The following is a 14,788-nucleotide window of genomic DNA, read 5'->3' as shown; positions in this document are numbered from 1 at the left end:
GGCTTCCCACGAGGAAGTCCTTTTCCACGTGCAGACATGCTCCCCAGTGCCTGTGGCAAGGTGAAGGAAATGCCATACACTGACCTGGAAGAGACCACAGGGCCCAGGCACAGTCTGAGCCCTTCCCTCATCCCGGCGGTTTTGCTAGCAGGAGTTCAACCCCAACGAACACAGCCCGGAGACCCCCTGGGGCCCAAACGGCTATCGACGAACAATATTCTCTTGCTGAGGAAATCCTATCCCAAGTGGGGGTAGCCAGGTCAACAAAATGCCACACACCCAGGTGGAAGAGACAACATGGTCCAGGCACGGTCTAAGCCCCTCACATCGTCCCTGTGCTCTGGGGAGCCGGAGGGACCCCCGAGGCCCACGGCCCTGAGGCCCGTTGGGCAGAAAGCCGGCTTCCCACGGAAACAGCTTTCCTGAGGGGCAGACCCTATCCCCAGGGCTGGTGGCAAGGGAAAGCAAATGCCATCTGATTCTCTTGAAGAAACCCCAGTGCCCAGCCATGTTCTAAGCCCTCCCCTCCTCCCTGGGCTTCTGGCAGCAGGAGTGAAAAGAGAGGAGCAGAGCACTGGGACCCGTTTGACAGAAACCGGCTTCCCACGAGGAAGTCCTTCTCCACGTGCAGACATGCTCCCCAGTGCCTGTGGCAAGGTGAAGGAAATGCCATACACTGACCTGGAAGAGACCACAGGGCCCAGGCACAGTGTGAGCCCTTCCCTCATCCCGGCGGTTTTGCTATCAGGTGTTCAACCCCAACGAACACAGCCCGGAGACCCCCTGGGGCTCAAACGGCTTCCGACGAACAATATGCTCTTACTGTGGAAAACCTATCCCAAGTGGGGGTAGCCAGGTCAGCTAAATGCCACACACCCAGGTGGAAGAAAAAACATGGCCCATGTATGGTCTAAGCCCCTCACCTCGTCCCTGTGCTCTGGGGAGCCGGAGGGACCCCCGAGGCCCACGGCCCTGAGGCCCGTTGGGCAGAAAGCCGGCTTCCGACGAAACAGCTTTCCTGAGGTGCAGACCCTATCCCAAGGGATGGTGGCAAGGGAAAGCAAATGCCATCGCCTTCTCTGGAAGAAACCCCAGTGCCCAGCCATGTTGTAAGCCCTCCCCTCCTCCATCGGCTTCTGGCAGCAGGAGTGAAAAGGGAGGAGCACAGCACTGGGAACCATTTGACAGAAACTGGCTTCCGACGAGGAAGTCCTTCTCCACGTGCAGACATGCTCCCCAGTGCCTGTGGCAAGGTGAAGGAAATGCCATACACTGACCTGGAAGAGACCACAGGGACCAGGCACAGTCTGAGCCCTTCCCTCATCCCGGCGGTTTTGCTAGCAGGAGTTCAACCCCAAAGAACACAGCCCGGAGACCCCCTGGGGCCCAAACTGCTTCAGACTAACAATATGCTCTTGCTGTGGAAATCCTATCCCAAGTGGGGGTAGCCAGGTCAACAAAATGCCACACACCCTGGTGGAAGAAACAACATGGCCCAGGCATGGTCTAAGCCCCTCACCTCGTCCCTGTGCTCTGGGGAGCCGGAGGGACCCTCGAGGCCCACGGCCCTGAGGCCCGTTGGGCAGAAAGCCAGCTTCCCACGGAAACAGCCTTCCTGAGGTGCAGACCCTATACCAAGGGCTGGTGGCAAGGGAAAGCAAATGCCATCCCATTCTCTGGAAGAAACCCCAGTGCCCAGCCATGTTCTAAGCCCTCCCCTCCTCCCTGGGCTTCTGGCAGCAGGAGTGAAAAGAGAGGATCACAGCATTGGGACCCGTTTGACAGAAACCGGCTTCCCACGAGGAAGTCCTTCTCCACGTGCAGACATGCTCCCAGGTGCCTGTGGCAAGGGGAAGGAAATGCCATACACTGACCTGGAAGAGACCACAGTGCCCAGGCACAGTCTGAACACTTCCCTCAACCCGGCGGTTTTGCTAGCAGGAGTTCAACCCCAACGAACACAGCCCGGAGACCCCTGAGGCAAAAACGGCTTCCGACGAACAATATGCGCTTGCTGTGGAAAACCTATCCCAAGTGGGGGTAGCCAGCTCAACAAAATGCTACACACCCAGGTGTAAGAAACAACATTGCCCAGGCATGGTTTAAGCCCCTCACCTCGTCCCTGTGCTTTGGGGAGCTGGAGGGACATCCGAGGCCCACGGCCCTGAGACCCCTTTGCAAAAAGCCGGCTTCCCACAGAGACAGTTTTCCTGAGGTGCAGACCCTCTCACAAGTGGTTGTGCCAAGGTAAAGCAAATGCCCTCCACTTCTCTGGAAGAAACCACATTGCCCAGCCATGTTCTAAGCCCTCCCATCCTCCCTGGGCTTCTGGCAGCAGGAGTGAAAAGAGAGGAGCAGAGCACTGGGACCCGTTTGACAAAAACCGGCTTCCCAAGGGAAAGTCTTTCTCCACGTGCAGACATGCTCCCAGGTGCCTATGGCAAGGGGAAGGAAATGCCATACACTGACCTGGAAGAGACCACAGGGCCCAGGCACAGTCTGAGCCCTTCCCTCATCCCGGCGGTTTTGCTAGCAGGAGTTCAACCCCAACGAACACAGCCCGGAGACCCCCTGGGGCCAAACGGCTTCCGACGAACAATATGCTCTTGCTGTGGAAATCCTATCCCAAGTGGGGGTTGCCGGGTCAACAAAATGCCACACACCCAGGTGGAAGAAACAACATGGCCCAGGCATGGTCTAAGCCCCTCACCTCGTCCCTGTGCTCTGGGGAGCCGGAGGGACCCCCGAGGCCCACGGCCCTGAGGCCCGTTGGGCAGAAAGCCGGCTTCCCACGGAAACAGCTTTCCTGAGGTGCAGACCCTATCCCCAGGGCTGGTGGCAAGGGAAAGCAAATGCCATCCCCTTCTCTGGAAGAAACCCCAGTGCCCAGCCATGTTCTAAGCCCTCCCCTCCTCCCTGGGGTTCTGGCAGCAGGAGTGAAAAGAGAGGAGCACAGCACTGGGACCCGTTTGACAGACACCGGATTCCCACGAGGAAGTCCTTCTCCACGTGCAGACATGCTCCCCAGTGCCTGTGGCAAGGTGAAGGAAATGCCATACACTGACCTGGAAGAGACCACAGGGCCCAGGCACAGTCTGAGCCCTTCCCTCACCCCGGCGGTTTTGCTAGCAGGAGTTCAACACCAACGAACACAGCCCGGAGACCCCCTGGGCCAAAACAGCTTCCGACAAACAATATGCTCTTACTGTAGAAATCCTATCCAAAGTGGGTGTAGCCAGATCAAGAAAATGCCACACACCCAGGTGGAAGAAACAACATGGCCCAGTCATGGTCTAAGCCCCTCACCTCGTCCCTGTGCTCTGGGGAGCCCGAGGGACCCCCGAGGCCCACGGCCCTGAGGCCCGTTGGGCAGAAAGCCGGCTTCCCACGGAAACAGCTTTCCTGAGGTGCAGACCCTATCCCCAGGGCTGGTGGCAAGGGAAAGCAAATGCCATCCCCTTCTCTGGAAGAAACCCCAGTGCCCAGCCATGTTCTAAGCCCTCCCCTCCTCCCTGGGCTTCTGGCATCAGGAGTGAAAAGAGAGGAGCACAGCACTGGGACCCGTTAGACAGAAACCGGCTTCCCACGAGGAAGTCCTTCTCCACGTGCAGACATGCTCCCCAGTGCCTGTGGCAAGGTGAAGGAAATGCCATACACTGACCTGGAAGAGACCACAGGGCCCAGGCACAGTCTGAGCCCTTCCCTCATCCCGGCGGTTTTGCTAGCAGGAGTTCAACCCCAACGAACACAGCCCGGAGACCCCCTGGGGCCCAAACGGCTTCCGACGAACAATATGCTCTTGCTGTGGAAATCCTATCCCATGTGGGGGTAGCCAGGTCAACAAAATGCCACACACCCAGGTGGAAAAGACAACATGGCCCAGGCATGGTCTAAGCCCCTCACCTCGTCCTTGTGGTTTGGGGAGCCGGAGGGACCCCAGGCCCAAGGCCCTGAGGCCCGTTGGGCAGAAAGCCACCTTCCCACGGAAACAGCTTTCATGAGGTGCAGACCCTATCCCAAGGGGTGGTGGCAAGGGAAAGCAAATGCCATCCCCTTCTCTGGAAGAAACCCCAGTGCCCAGCCATGTTCTAAGCCCTCCCCTCCTCCCTGGGCTTCTGGCAGCAGGAGTGAAAAGAGAGGAGCACAGCACTGGGACACGTTTGACAAAAACCAACTTCCCACAAAAAACTCCTTCTCCACGTGCAGACATGCTGCCAAGTGCATGTGGCAAGGTGAAGGAAATGCCATACACTGACCTGGAAGAGACCACAGGGGCCAGACACAGTCTGAGCTCTTCCCTAATCCTGGTGGTTTTGCTAGCAGGAGTTCAACCCCAAGGAACAAAGCGGGGAGACCTCTGGGGCAAAAATGGCTTGCTAGGAACAATAGGTGCTTGCTGTGGAAAACATATGCAAATGGGGGTAGCCAGGTCAACAAAATGCCACACACCCAGGTGGAAGAAACAACATGGCCCAGGCATAGTCTAAGCCCCTCACCTCGTCCCTGTGCTCTGGGGAGCCGGAGGGACCCCTGAGGCCCACGGCCCTGAGGCCCGTTGGGCAGAAAGCCGGCTTCCCACGGAAACAGCTTTCCTGAGGTCCAGACCCTATCCCAAGGGCTGGTGGCAAGGGAAAGCAAATGCCATCCCCTTCTCTGGAAGAAACCCCAGTGCCCAGCCATGTTCTAAGCCCTCCCCTCCTCCCTGGGCTTCTGGCAGCAAGAGTGAAAAGAGAGGAGCACAGCACTGGGACCCGTTTGACAGAAACCGGCTTCCCACGAGGAAGTCCTTTTCCACGTGCAGACATGCTCCCCAGTGCCTGTGGCAAGGTGAAGGAAATGCCATACACTGACCTGGAAGAGACCACAGGGCCCAGGCACAGTCTGAGCCCTTCCCTCATCCCGGCGGTTTTGCTAGCAGGAGTTCAACCCCAACGAACACAGCCCGGAGACCCCCTGGGGCCCAAACGGCTATCGACGAACAATATTCTCTTGCTGAGGAAATCCTATCCCAAGTGGGGGTAGCCAGGTCAACAAAATGCCACACACCCAGGTGGAAGAGACAACATGGTCCAGGCACGGTCTAAGCCCCTCACATCGTCCCTGTGCTCTGGGGAGCCGGAGGGACCCCCGAGGCCCACGGCCCTGAGGCCCGTTGGGCAGAAAGCCGGCTTCCCACGGAAACAGCTTTCCTGAGGGGCAGACCCTATCCCCAGGGCTGGTGGCAAGGGAAAGCAAATGCCATCTGATTCTCTTGAAGAAACCCCAGTGCCCAGCCATGTTCTAAGCCCTCCCCTCCTCCCTGGGCTTCTGGCAGCAGGAGTGAAAAGAGAGGAGCACAGCACTGGGACCCGTTTGACAGAAACCGGCTTCCCACGAGGAAGTCCTTCTCCACGTGCAGACATGCTCCCCAGTGCCTGTGGCAAGGTGAAGGAAATGCCATACACTGACCTGGAAGAGACCACAGGGCCCAGGCACAGTGTGAGCCCTTCCCTCATCCCGGCGGTTTTGCTATCAGGTGTTCAACCCCAACGAACACAGCCCGGAGACCCCCTGGGGCTCAAAGGGCTTCCGACGAACAATATGCTCTTACTGTGGAAAACCTATCCCAAGTGGGGGTAGCCAGGTCAGCTAAATGCCACACACCCAGGTGGAAGAAAAAACATGGCCCATGTATGGTCTAAGCCCCTCACCTCGTCCCTGTGCTCTGGGGAGCCGGAGGGACCCCCGAGGCCCACGGCCCTGAGGCCCGTTGGGCAGAAAGCCGGCTTCCGACGAAACAGCTTTCCTGAGGTGCAGACCCTATCCCAAGGGATGGTGGCAAGGGAAAGCAAATGCCATCGCCTTCTCTGGAAGAAACCCCAGTGCCCAGCCATGTTGTAAGCCCTCCCCTCCTCCATCGGCTTCTGGCAGCAGGAGTGAAAAGGGAGGAGCACAGCACTGGGAACCATTTGACAGAAACTGGCTTCCGACGAGGAAGTCCTTCTCCACGTGCAGACATGCTCCCCAGTGCCTGTGGCAAGGTGAAGGAAATGCCATACACTGACCTGGAAGAGACCACAGGGACCAGGCACAGTCTGAGCCCTTCCCTCATCCCGGCGGTTTTGCTAGCAGGAGTTCAACCCCAAAGAACACAGCCCGGAGACCCCCTGGGGCCCAAACTGCTTCAGACTAACAATATGCTCTTGCTGTGGAAATCCTATCCCAAGTGGGGGTAGCCAGGTCAACAAAATGCCACACACCCTGGTGGAAGAAACAACATGGCCCAGGCATGGTCTAAGCCCCTCACCTCGTCCCTGTGCTCTGGGGAGCCGGAGGGACCCTCGAGGCCCACGGCCCTGAGGCCCGTTGGGCAGAAAGCCAGCTTCCCACGGAAACAGCCTTCCTGAGGTGCAGACCCTATACCAAGGGCTGGTGGCAAGGGAAAGCAAATGCCATCCCATTCTCTGGAAGAAACCCCAGTGCCCAGCCATGTTCTAAGCCCTCCCCTCCTCCCTGGGCTTCTGGCAGCAGGAGTGAAAAGAGAGGATCACAGCATTGGGACCCGTTTGACAGAAACCGGCTTCCCACGAGGAAGTCCTTCTCCACGTGCAGACATGCTCCCCAGTGCCTGTGGCAAGGTGAAGGAAATGCCATACACTGACCTGGAAGAGACCACAGGGCCCAGGCACAGTCTGAGCCTTTCCCTCATCCCGTCGGTTTTGCTAGCAGGAGTTCAACCCCATCGAACACAGCCCGGAGACCCCCTGGTCCCCAAACGGCTTCCGACGAACAATATGCTCTTGCTGTGGAAATCCTATCCCAAGTGGGGGTAGCCAGGTCCACAAAATGGCACACACCCAGGTAGAAGAGACAACATGGCCAGGCATGGTCTAAGCCCCTCACCTCGTCCCTGTGCTCTGGGGAGCCGGAGGGACCCCCGAGGCCCACGGCCCTGAGGCCCTTTGGGCAGGAAGCCGGCTTCCCACGGAAACAGCTTTCCTGAGGTGAAGACCCTATCCCAAGGGGTGGTGGCAAGGGAAAGCAAATGCCATCCCCTTCTCTGGAAGAAACCCCAGTGCCCAGCCATGTTCTAAGCCCTCCCCTCCTCCCTCGGCTTCTGGCATCAGGAGTGAAAAGAGAGGAGCACAGCACTGGGACCCTTTGACAGAAACCGGCTTCCCACGAGGAAGTCCTTCTCCACGTGCAGACATGCTCCCAGGTGCCTGTGGCAAGGGGAAGGAAATGCCATACACTGACCTGGAAGAGACCACAGTGCCCAGGCACAGTCTGAACACTTCCCTCAACCCGGCGGTTTTGCTAGCAGGAGTTCAACCCCAACGAACACAGCCCGGAGACCCCTGAGGCAAAAACGGCTTCCGACGAACAATATGCGCTTGCTGTGGAAAACCTATCCCAAGTGGGGGTAGCCAGGTCAACAAAATGCCACACACCCAGGTGTAAGAGACAACATTGCCCAGCCATGGTCTACGCCCCTCACCTCGTCCCTGTGCTTTGGGGAGCTGGAGGGACAGCCGAGGCCCATGGCCCTGAGACCCCTTTGCAAAAACCCGGCTTCCCATGAAGAAAGTTTTCCTGAGGTGCAGACCCTCTCACAAGTGGTTGTGGCCAGGTAATGCAAATGCCCTCCACTTCTCTGGAAGAAACCACAGTGCCCAGCCATGTTCTAAGCCCTCCCATCCTCCCTGGGCTTCTGGCAGCAGGAGTGAAAAGAGAGGAGCAGAGCACTGGGACCCGTTTGACAAAAACCGGCTTCCCAAGGGAAAGTCTTTCTCCACGTGCAGACATGCTCCCAGGTGCCTGGGGCAAGAGGAAGGAAATGCCATACAGTGACCTGGAAGAGACCACAGGGCCCAGGCACAGTCTGAACCCTTCCCTCATCCCGGCGGTTTTGCTAGCAGGAGTTCAACCCCAACGAACACAGCCCGGAGACCCCTGGGGCAAAAACGGCTTCCGACGAACAATAGGTGCTTCCTGTGGAACACCTATCCCAAGTGGGGGTAGCCAGCTCAACAAAATGCCACACACCCAGGTGTAAGAAACAACATTGCCCAGGCATGGTCTAAGCCCCTCACCTCGTCCCTGTGCTTTGGGGAGCCGGAGGGACAGCCGAGGCCCATGGCCCTGAGACCCCTTTGCAAAAAGCCGGTTTCCCACAGAGACACTTTTCCTGAGGTGCAGACCCTCTCACCAGTGGTTGTGGCAAGGTTAAGCAAATGCCCTCTACTTCTCTGGAAGAAACCACAGTGCCCAGCCATGTTCTAAGCCCTCCCATCCTCCCTGGGCTTCTGGCTGCAGGAGTGAAAAGAGAGGAGCAGAGCACTGGGACCCGTTTGACAAAAACCGGCTTCCCAAGGGAAAGTCTTTCTCCACGTGCAGACATGCTCCCAGGTGCCTATGGCAAGGGGAAGGAAATGCCATACACTGACCTGGAAGAGACCACAGGGCCCAGGCACAGTCTGAACCCTTCCCTCAACCCGGCGGTTTTGCTAGCAGGAGTTCAACCCCAACGAACACAGCCCGGAGACCCCTGAGGGAAAAACGGCTTCTGACGAAAAATAGGCGCTTGCTGTGGAAAACCTATCCCAAGTGGGGGTAGCCAGCTCAACAAAATGCCACACACCCAGGTGTAAGAAAAACATTGCCCAGGCATGGTCTAAGACCCTCACGTCGGCCCTGTGCTTTGGGGAGCCGGAGGGACAGCCGAGGCCCACGGACTGAGACCCCTTTGCAAAAAGCCTGCTTCCCACGGAGAAAGTTTCCTGAGGTGCAGACCCTCTCACAAGTGGTTGTGGCAAGGTAAAGCAAATGCCCTCCACTTCTCTGGAAGAAACCACAGTGCCCAGCCATGTTCTAAGCCCTCCCATCCTCCCTGGGCTTCTGGCATCAGGAGTGAAAAGAGAGGAGCACAGCACTGGGACCCGTTTGACAAAAACCGGCTTCCCACGGGAAAGTCTTTCTCCACGTGCAGACATGCTCCCAGGTGCCTATGGCAAGGGGAAGGAAATGCCATACACTGACCTGGAAGAGACCACAGGGCCCAGGCACAGTCTGAACCCTTCCCTCAACCCGGCGGTTTTGCTAGCAGGAGTTCAACCCCAACGAACACAGCCCGGAGACCCCTGAGGCAAAAACGGCTTCTGACGAACAAGAGGTGCTTGCTGTGGAAAACCTATCCCAAGGGGGGTAGCCAGGTCAACAAAATGCCACACAGCCAGGTGTAATAAACAACATTGCCCAGGCATGGTCTAAGCCCCTCACCTCGTCCCTGTGCTTTGGGGAGCCGGAGGGACAGCCGAGGCCGATGGCCCTGAGACCCCTTTGCAAAAAGCCGGCTTCCCACAGAGACAGTTTTCCTGAGGTGCAGACCCTCTCACAAGTGGTTGTGCCAAGGTAAAGCAAATGCCCTCCACTTCTCTGGAAGAAACCACATTGCCCAGCCATGTTCTAAGCCCTCCCATCCTCCCAGGGCTTCTGGCAGCAGGAGTGAAAAGAGAGGAGCAGAGCACTGGGACCCGTTTGACAAAAACCGGCTTCCCAAGGGAAAGTCTTTCTCCACGTGCAGACATGCTCCCAGGTGCCTATGGCAAGGGGAAGGAAATGCCATACACTGACCTGGAAGAGACCACAGGGCCCAGGCACAGTCTGAGCCCTTCCCTCATCCCGGCGGTTTTGCTAGCAGGAGTTCAACCCCAACGAACACAGCCCGGAGACCCCCTGGGCCAAAACAGCTTCCGACAAACAATATGCTCTTGCTGTGGAAATCCTATCCCATGTGGGGGTAGCCAGGTCAACAAAATGCCACACACCCAGGTGGAAAAGACAACATGGCCCAGGCATGGTCTAAGCCCCTCACCTCGTCCTTGTGGTTTGGGGAGCCGGAGGGACCCCAGGCCCAAGGCCCTGAGGCCCGTTGGGCAGAAAGCCACCTTCCCACGGAAACAGCTTTCATGAGGTGCAGACCCTATCCCAAGGGGTGGTGGCAAGGGAAAGCAAATGCCATCCCCTTCTCTGGAAGAAACCCCAGTGCCCAGCCATGTTCTAAGCCCTCCCCTCCTCCCTGGGCTTCTGGCAGCAGGAGTGAAAAGAGAGGAGCACAGCACTGGGACACGTTTGACAAAAACCAACTTCCCACAAAAAACTCTTTCTCCACGTGCAGACATGCTGCCAAGTGCATGTGGCAAGGTGAAGGAAATGCCATACACTGACCTGGAAGAGACCACAGGGGCCAGACACAGTCTGAGCTCTTCCCTAATCCTGGTGGTTTTGTTAGCAGGAGTTCAACCCCAAGGAACAAAGCGGGGAGACCTCTGGGGCAAAAATGGCTTGCTAGGAACAATAGGTGCTTGCTGTGGAAAACATATGCAAATGGGGGTAGCCAGGTCAACAAAATGCCACACACCCAGGTGGAAGAAACAACATGGCCCAGGCATAGTCTAAGCTCCTCACCTCGTCCCTGTGCTCTGGTGAGCCGGAGGGACCCCTGAGGCCCACGGCCCTGAGGCCCGTTGGGCAGAAAGCCGGCTTCCCACGGAAACAGCTTTCCTGAGGTCCAGACCCTATCCCAAGGGCTGGTGGCAAGGGAAAGCAAAAGCCATCCCCTTCTCTGGAAGAAACCCCATTGCCCAGCCATGTTCTAAGCCCTCCCCTCCTCCCTGGGCTTCTGGCAGCAGGAGTGAAAAGAGAGGAGCACAGCACTGGGACCCGTTTGACAAAAACCGGCTTCCCATGAGGAAGTCATTCTCCACGTGCAGACATGCTCCCCAGTGCCTGTGGCAAGGTGAAGGAAATGCCATACACTGACCTGGAAGAGACCACAGGGCCCAGGCACAGTCTGAGCCCTTCCCTCATCCCGGCGGTTTTGCTAGCAGGAGTTCAACACCAACGAACACAGCCCGGAGACCCCCTGGGGCCCAAATGGCCTCCGACGAACAATATGCTCTTGCTGTGGAAATCCTATCCCAAGTGGGGGTAGCCAGGTCAACAAAATGCCAGACACCCAGGTGGAAGAGACAACATGGCCCAGGCATGGTCTAAGCCCCTCACCTCGTCCCTGTGCTCTGGGGACCCGGAGGGACCCCCGAGGCCCACGGTCATGAGGCCCGTTGGGCAGAAAGCCGGCTTCCCACGGAAACAGCTTTCCTGAGGTACAGACCCTATCCCCAGGGCTGGTGGCAAGGGAAAGCAAATGCCATCCCCTTCTCTGGAAGAAACCCCAGTGCCCAGCCATGTTCTAAGCCCTCCCCTCCTCCCTGGGCTTCTGGCAGCAGGAGTGAAAAGAGAGGAGCACAGCACTGGGACCCGTTTGACAGAAACCGGCTTCCCACGAGGAAGTCCTTCTCCACGTGCAGACATGATCCCCAGTGCCTGTGGCAAGGTGAAGGAAATGCCATACACTGACCTGGAAGAGACCACAGGGTCCAGGCACAGTCTGAGCCCTTCCCTCATCCCGGCGGTTTTGCTAGCAGGAGTTCAACCCCAACGAACACAGCCCGGAGACCCCCTGGGGCCCAAACGGCTTCCGACGAACAATATGCTCTTGCTGTGGAAATCCTATCCCATGTGGGGGTAGCCAGGTCAACAAAATGCCACACACCCAGGTGGAAAAGACAACATGGCCCAGGCATGGTCTAAGCCCCTCACCTCGTCCTTGTGGTTTGGGAAGCCGGAGGGACCCCAGGCCCAAGGCCCTGAGGCCCGTTGGGCAGAAAGCCACCTTCCCACGGAAACAGCTTTCTTGAGGTGCAGACCCTATCCCAAGGGGTGGTGGGAAGGGAAAGCAAATGCCATCCCCTTCTCTGGAAGAAACCCCAGTGCCCAGCCATGTTCTAAGCCCTCCCCTCCTCCCTGGGCTACTGGCAGCAGGAGTGAAAAGAGAGGAGCAGAGCACTGGGACACGTTTGACAAAAACCAACTTCCCACAAAAAACTCCTTCTCCACGTGCAGACATGCTGCCAACTGCATGTGGCAAGGTGAAGGAAATGCCATACACTGACCTGGAAGAGACCACAGGGCCCAGACACAGTCTGAGCTCTTCCCTAATCCTGGTGGTTTTGCTAGCAGGAGGTCAACCCCAAGGAACAAAGCGGGGAGACCTCTGGGGCAAAAATGGCTTGCTAGGAACAATAGGTGCTTGCTGTGGAAACATATGCAAATGGGGGTAGCCAGGTCAACAAAATGCCACACAACCAGGTGGAAGAAACAACATGGCCCAGGCATAGCCTAAGCCCCTCAACTCGTCCCTCTGCTCTGGGGAGCCGGAGGGACAGCCGAGGCCCACGGCCCTGAGACCCCTTTGCAAAATGCCGGCTTCCCACGGAGAAAGTTTTCCTGAGGTGCAGACCCTCTCTCAAGTGGTTGTGGCAAGGTAACGCAAATGCCCTCCACTTCTCTGGAAGAAACCACAGTGCCCAGCCATGTTCTAAGCCCTCCCATCCTCCCTGGGCTTCTGGCAGCAGGAGTGAAAAGAGAGGAGCAGAGCACTGGGACCCGTTTGACAAAAACCGGCTTCCCACGGGAAAGTCTTTCTCCACGTGCAGACATGCTCCCAGGTGCCTATGGCAAGGGGAAGGAAATGCCATACACTGACCTGGAAGAGACCACAGGGCCCAGGCAAAGTCTGAACCCTTCCCTCATCCCGGCGGTTTTGCCAGCAGGAGTTCAACCCCAACGAACACAGCCCGGAGACCCCTGGGGCAAAAACGGCTTCCGACGAACAATAGGTGCTTCCTGTGGAACACCTATCCCAAGTGGGGGTAGCCAGGTCAACAAAATGCCACACACCCAGGTGTAAGAAACAACATTGCCCAGGCATGGTCTAAGCCCCTCACCTCGTCCCTGTGCTTTGGGGAGCCGGAGGGACAGCCGAGGCCCATGGCCCTGAGACCCCTTTGCAAAAAGCCGGTTTCCCACAGAGACATTTTTCCTGAGGTGCAGACCCTCTCACCAGTGGTTGTGGCAAGGTAAAGCAAATGCCCTCTACTTCTCTGGAAGAAACCACAGTGCCCAGCCATGTTCTAAGCCCTCCCATCCTCCCTGGGCTTCTGGCTGCAGGAGTGAAAAGAGAGGAGCAGAGCACTGGGACCCGTTTGACAAAAACCGGCTTCCCAAGGGAAAGTCTTTCTCCACGTGCAGACATGCTCCCAGGTGCCTATGGCAAGGGGAAGGAAATGCCATACACTGACCTGGAAGAGACCACAGGGCCCAGGCACAGTCTGAACCCTTCCCTCAACCCGGCGGTTTTGCTAGCAGGAGTTCAACCCCAACGAACACAGCCCGGAGACCCCTGAGGGAAAAACGGCTTCTGACGAACAATAGGCGCTTGCTGTGGAAAACCTATCCCAAGTGGGGGTAGCCAGCTCAACAAAATGCCACACACCCAGGTGTAAGAAAAACATTGCCCAGGCATGGTCTAAGACCCTCACGTCGGCCCTGTGCTTTGGGGAGCCGGAGGGACAGCCGAGGCCCACGGCCTGAGACCCCTTTGCCAAAAGCCTGCTTCCCACGGAGAAAGTTTTCCTGAGGTGCAGACCCTCTCACAAGTGGTTGTGGCAAGGTAAAGCAAATGCCCTCCACTTCTCTGGAAGAAACCACAGTGCCCAGCCATGTTCTAAGCCCTCCCATCCTCCCTGGGCTTCTGGCAGCAGGAGTGAAAAGAGAGGAGCAGAGCACTGGGACCCGTTTGACAAAAACCGGCTTCCCACGGGAAAGTCTTTCTCCACGTGCAGACATGCTCCCAGGTGCCTATGGCAAGGGGAAGGAAATGCCATACACTGACCTGGAAGAGACCACAGGGCCCAGGCACAGTCTGAACCCTTCCCTCAACCCGGCGGTTTTGCTAGCAGGAGTTCAACCCCAACGAACACAGCCCGGAGACCCCTGAGGCAAAAACGGCTTCTGACGAACAAGAGGTGCTTGCTGTGGAAAACCTATCCCAAGGGGGGTAGCCAGGTCAACAAAATGCCACGCAGCCAGGTGTAAGAAACAACATTGCCCAGGCATGGTCTAAGCCCCTCACCTCGTCCCTGTGCGTTGGGGAGCCGGAGGGACAGCCGAGGCCCATGGCCCTGAGACCCCTTTGCAAAAAGCCGGCTTCCCACAGAGACAGTTTTCCTGAGGTGCAGACCCTCTCACAAGTGGTTGTGCCAAGGTAAAGCAAATGCCCTCCACTTCTCTGGAAGAAACCACATTGCCCAGCCATGTTCTAAGCCCTCCCATCCTCCCTGAGCTTCTGGCAGCAGGAGTGAAAAGAGAGGAGCAGAGACTGGGACCCGTTTGACAAAAAACGGCTTCCCAAGGGAAAGTCTTTCTCCACGTGCAGACATGCTCCAAGGTGCCTATGGCAAGGGGAAGGAAATGCCATACACTGACCTGGAAGAGACCACAGGGCCCAGGCACAGTCTGAGCCCTTCCCTCATCCCGGCGGTTTTGCTAGCAGGAGTTCAACCCCAACGAACACAGCCCGGAGACCCCCTGGGGCCAAACGGCTTCCGACGACCAATATGCTCTTGCTGTGGAAATCCTATCCCAAGTGGGGGTTGCCGGGTCAACAAAATGCCACACACCCAGGTGGAAGAAACAACATGGCCCAGGCATGGTCTAAGCCCCTCACCTCGTCCCTGTACTCTGGGGAGCCGGAGGGACCCCCGAGGCCCACGGCCCTGAGGCCCGTTGGGCAGAAAGCCGGCTTCCCACGGAAACAGCTTTCCTGAGGTGCAGACCCCATCCCCAGGGCTGGTGGCAAGGGAAAGCAAATGCCATCCCCTTCTCTGGAAGAAACCCCAGTGCCCAG

The sequence above is a fragment of the Ursus arctos genome, unplaced genomic scaffold (genome assembly GCF_023065955.2).
Source record: "Ursus arctos isolate Adak ecotype North America unplaced genomic scaffold, UrsArc2.0 scaffold_1, whole genome shotgun sequence".
Lineage (NCBI taxonomy): Eukaryota > Metazoa > Chordata > Mammalia > Carnivora > Ursidae > Ursus > Ursus arctos.
This window is presented reverse-complemented; position numbering follows the sequence as displayed.